The sequence below is a fragment of the Peromyscus eremicus genome, chromosome 2 (assembly GCF_949786415.1).
Source record: "Peromyscus eremicus chromosome 2, PerEre_H2_v1, whole genome shotgun sequence".
Taxonomy (NCBI): Eukaryota; Metazoa; Chordata; class Mammalia; order Rodentia; family Cricetidae; genus Peromyscus; species Peromyscus eremicus.
The window spans coordinates 144,569,182-144,574,667 of NC_081417.1; positions in this window are offsets into that span (position 1 = coordinate 144,569,182).

Genomic DNA, 5,486 nt, shown 5'->3' on the forward strand with positions numbered 1-5,486 from the left:
ATATCTGAGTCTTCATCTTCCTGAACGCTGGGCCAAGCTTCACTTCCTCATAGGGACTGCCAGGTTTAGCAAGTAAAAGTACAGGATTTGAATTTCAGATAAACAACCAAGAATTTCTCAGCATAAGTGTGTCCTGTGCAATATTTGGAACATGGTTAAAGTATGAAATTATTCATGATTACCTGTGTTTCCTCCTTTGCCGTAGATGTGGCCACACGGCAGTTCTGCTCCATGGAAGGAAGGTTCACGGGAACAGGGTTAGTGTCCTCCAGGCTGACCCCTCAGTGTGGATGCTTCAGGAAGTAGAGGAATCAAGACATGCTTCCCCGTGTCTTGACAGGATGGGCCCCGTCCCCAAACCTGTACTAGACTACAATGTAAGCAAGACAGAAACCTCTGGGCCAGAGAGTTGGCTCGGTGGAGTAAAAGGTGCTTACCACATGATAACCTGATTTTGATGCCTGGAGCCTACTCGTGTTAGAAAAGAACCAACTCCCAGAAGCGCTCTCCACCGCCCGGCTGGCCTGACACTTGTCATTCTTCTATGTTAGCCCCGCCCCCCCACCGAGTGCTAGGATTAGAGGACACCATGACCAGCTGAGCCTCATGCATCACACACACACACACACACACACACACACACACACACACACACAATGCTCCCACTTGAGCTGCCCCGAATCTGCCAGCCTCTGCACAGCTTTTCTTCCCCCTCCTAGCACCTGAACCTTTTCCTTATTTGTGTTCATGGATGACTGCACTGCACACCTGCATGCAGGCCAGAGGTCTGCCTTAGTTTTTTCAGGTGGGAGTGATCCGGGTTGCGTCTCCATCGTGCAGAGACGCTAAACGCACATCACTGGACTTCCAGCCATCATCCCCTATCTGCTCTGTGAAGGGAGAAACACATGAGGATTATCCCACCCGAGAGGATGTCTACTTTCTTGAAAGAAGGTTCCCCATGAGGACGTGGGGCTTGAGGACTCAGCTAGTGTCTTACCTTTTTCTCTTGCTGTGGCAAAACACCATGACTAAGGCAACTCATAAAAGAGAGTGTTTAACCGGGTGGTGGTGGCACACACCTATAATCCCAGCTCTCAGGAGGCAGAGGCAGGTGGAGCTCCACGAGTTCGAGGCCATCCTGGTCTACAAAGTGAGTTCCAGGACAGCCATGGCATGTACACAAAGAAACCCTGTCTTTGAGAAACTAAAGAAGGAAAAAAAAAAAGGGTGTATATAAAGAAAGTGTTTAATTGGGCTTATGGCTTCAGAGGGGTAGTGTCCATGATGATGAAGGCACAGCAGCAGAGCATGTTAATGACAATGATGTCGTCACTACGCATTAATCCGATGCACCGTTCTCATGGCTACTCTGTGGGATCCATGCTACCATGCCCTTACAGTCTGTTACATTAGCTTTCCCTGGGGAGATATGAGCACATGTCTGCCCACCCTAAGACAGGGTACCAGCAGCAAACCCAAGAGCCTAGCTTGGTGAGTTTAATTAGGTCAGCCGACAGGAGTATGGGCAGCTTCAGCACCAAAGAAAAGTGCCCTCTGCTGCCAGCAACTATTAATGGCTTATATATCCCAAGGGAGGGGAAGGACCTTGAACAGCACCTCCTGAGGAGTGCTCCCTCCCCTCCATGGTGGAATGTTGCTAGGCTGAATCCTGTGCTTGTAACCACTCTGCAATGTTAACACAGCAGCAGCCTTGCTGTGCCTGGATGACACGCAGATGAGAAGGTACATCTTGGGAGGGCCAGCCTTTGCCTGAAGCCTTACAGGCCCTCCCTCACCTCTCCCTTTGGACAGTCCCATCTCAGCACAGCTGCAACATTCACGTCTCTGTGGATGGCTCCTGACCCCCTCCCCTTGGATCTGAGTCCACTCTTCCCAGCACATGAATGAGCCGATGGCATGATACACTCAGCATACCCAAAATGCAGCTATTCTCTTGTTAACATTTTTCTAAAGGCTTTCCATGTGGTGCTGTTTCATTTTCACAATTATCCTGGAAGACCGTGTTATCATTCCTTCCCATGTCCAGTGCAGTTTCTCCTCAGCGACCCAGAGACCTGGTCCCAGGGTCCATGAGGGAATCGAACGCACGCGCAACATAGATTTTGTATATAGCCTGTATAACCCTCTTGCATATTTCAAATATCTCTATAATACTTAATATGTAAATGGTACATGAATAATCGTATTGTGTTATTTAGGAAGTAATGAAAAAAGTCAATATACTCAGTACTGATTCCTTTTTTTCAACTAATTGTTTCTATTGTTCGGTTGTTTTTTTGTTTTGTTTTGTTTTGTTTTTGGGGAAAGTCTCACTATGTAGTCCTGGTTGTCCAAGGACTTGCCATGTAGACCAAGATGGCCTCGACCTCACAGATATCTGCCTGCCTCTGCTTCCCAAAGGCTAATTCTAAAAACCTGCCTCATTCTACTCTTTCTGATGGGTGTGCTGGTACACATATATACTCCCAATCTGGAGGGTGGAGAGTTCCAGGCCAGCCCAGGCTATGTAGAGTTTAAGGTCAATGTAGACTGTACCATCAGATGTCCCCCAAATCCCAAAGTAACGTCTACCTTACTGTCTGGGAGTGACTGAGTCTACGGATAAGAACTCGGTAGACAAGGCAGCCAATTGTATAATGCACATGAGTGAAGTCAGGCTTACAGTTCCATGTCTGCCTCAAGTGCACACAGCTTGTACACAGTGGGCTGATCCTGAATCCTGATCGTATAGTAACACCTCGGTTCCCCCCAAGCTGAGCTCTCCTTGCTTCACATCCATCTGCTGCAGTCATTGTCTGGCTGGGGATGTAGTTGTGCTGCAATACTTACCCAGCTGGTGTAGGGTTCATCCCCAGCACTACCACCTCTACCAGAGGGGTGGGATGGGGGAAGTAACATTTTCATTCACTACTTTTTGTTGTTGTTGTTGTTTTTCAAGATAGGGTTTCTCCGTGTAGTTTTGGTGCCTGTAGACCAGGCTGGCCTCGAACTCACAGAGATTCACTTGCCTATGCCTCCCGAGTGTTGGGATTAAAGGCGTGCGGCCCCCCCCCCCCCCCCCCCCCCCCCCCCCGCCGCCGCCGCCACACCACCACCACCACCACCCAGTTGATATATTTATTTTTATGTATATATGTATCTGTGTGAGTGTATTCCACATGTATTTGGGGAACTCACGAAAGCTAGAAGAGGTCAGACCCCTTGGGGCTGGAGTTCCTAGAGGGGCTCCCAACAAGGTTGCTGGGAGACAGCCGACTCCAGTCCTCTGGAAGAGCAGTAAGCACTTTTAACCACTGAGCTAGTTCTCTAGCCCTAAGATTTTTAAAATATGTTCATGTATGTTTCTATGTGGGAATGTGCACAGGAGTGCAGCTTCCCGGGAGCTAGAGTTACAGGTAGTTGCTGTACTTGGGTCTTCTGCAAGAGTACACCCGGCTTTTAACTACTGAAACATCTTTCCAGTGCCCCCCCCACCTCTTTTTTAGGGGCGGGGAGAGGGCTGAGGCAGGGTCTCACTGTGTAGCTCTGGCTGTCCTGGAACTCAGAGATCCACCTACTCTGCCTCCGGGAGTGCTGGGACTGAAGGTTTGCACCACATTGGGCTGGGCTTTCCAATCTTCCTGGACAGCCTCACAAGTGCAGGGGATTGTATGTGTGCATCACACCTTTAACTAAACCTTTAATTCATCTTCGATGTAAAAAAATTCAAGTAGAGCCAGGCAGTGGTGGCGCACGCCTTTAATTCCAGCACTTTAGAGGCAGAAGCAGGTGGTTCTCTGTGAATTTGAGGCCAGCCTGGTCTTCAAGGTGAGTTCCAGGACAACCAGGCTGTTACACAGAGAAACTGTCTTGAAACAGAAACAAAAATTTCAAATAGAGAGACAGAAAGCAAAAAGTGTCCTCTATGTCTCAGAATTTTCCACTTCTGGACCAGCAGGGCTTGTCCAGTGAAGATGCTCGTCCTCAAGCCTGACAAACCAAGTTTGGGCCCCAGGACTCACACGGTGGAAGAACCAAGGCCCACGGAGGGTGGTTCTGACTTCATGTGTGTGCTATGGATGTTCATGTTCACACACACTAAAAAGTGCTGCTTTTAAAAGAATTTACCACTTCTCTAATGAATGCATCTGTGTACTGGCCAGCAACTCACTCTAGACATTTGAGGACAGGGAGGTGTGCCTGAGTCTCCCTTAGTCCAAAAGAGGCATTAATAAACAAGTGGTGGAAAGAATCCATTGAAAGTCTCTTAGCCAGCAGCACACTTAACATTTTTAGATCCAGACTTCCGCTCACCCACCCCAGAGGGACGGCTCCTTCTTCTCCCCCCTTCATTAAAGAACAAAAAGGTATGTACCTCTAGGTCTGCAGTGTCTGGTTTGGATTTTAGCAGGGTCTTAGAAGGAAATGACTTTTCTCTAAACTGTGGCTGCCCAACCCAGCTGTGGCATTCTTAGACCTCGGGTAAACAGGAAGCTTCCTGCCTTGGGCCCTTCATGTTTCTCTCTCAAGACTATTAAAGACTGTTAATAGGCCGGTAAAAGGACAGCTGCTGGCCATAAAGTCAGCCCATTCCTTAGAACCTCAGCAACTAGCCCTCCACGGTCAGAGACCACACCCTTCCCCAGGTGTGGCTCCCCTAGCAAGGGTCCTCAGGTGTAGGGTTTCTGGGTGATGAGGTCTTGAGACAAAACAATAGAACACAGCCGCTCTGTGGGAGGTGAGTCACCTCTCCTAGGAGGGGAACAATCCCTTTTAGTTATCCCCCAAAAGGAGGCAAAGTGATGCAGGGACCAAAGCACCCAGTGTGCCAGCAAACTGGACCCCAGCTCCTCCCACAATTTATTTGCGGGGGAGGGGAGCCCTAGGATTTGCAGCTGCTGAAGAGGCGCCGTCTTTGCCAGCTGGAGGGACACTGGGGCAGAGGTGATCATCTTTTGCCAAGAAGGGCACTCGGTGTCTTGGCAGAAGGCAGAGGGCTGCCCCAATCTGTGTGTACATTTTCAGTAGCATTTGACTCTGGACCAAATGCTTGGCTGTGCTAGTGCCGTGGTGATGGGTGGGAATGCTCGTTGGCCAGGCTGGCTGGAGGCTCCCACGGAGGGTGCTGGGCCTCGGCCAGGAGCTTCCCTTCAGCTGGCAAGTTGAGCGTTCTGTCACGGTTGGAGGGAGTGTGTCCAAATTCCAACTCTCAGCTTTCCAGAAGCCGCAGCTGATTGCCATCTGTTTTGAAGAATGCTGCTTATTGGAATTTCTGGCTCAGTGGGGAGTCAGAAGGATAATGACACAGAGCCAAACTCTTACCTGGCCCGAGAATGAAGAAACACTGCTGGCCAGGGCCAGCGTTTTTAGTTAGACAGGGTCTTATTCGGTAGCTGCCCTCAAACTCACCTCCTGCCTCAGCATCCTGGAGTGCCGGGATAGGCGGGTCAGTGATACTACTATTAGCAACCAAGAGGCGGGAA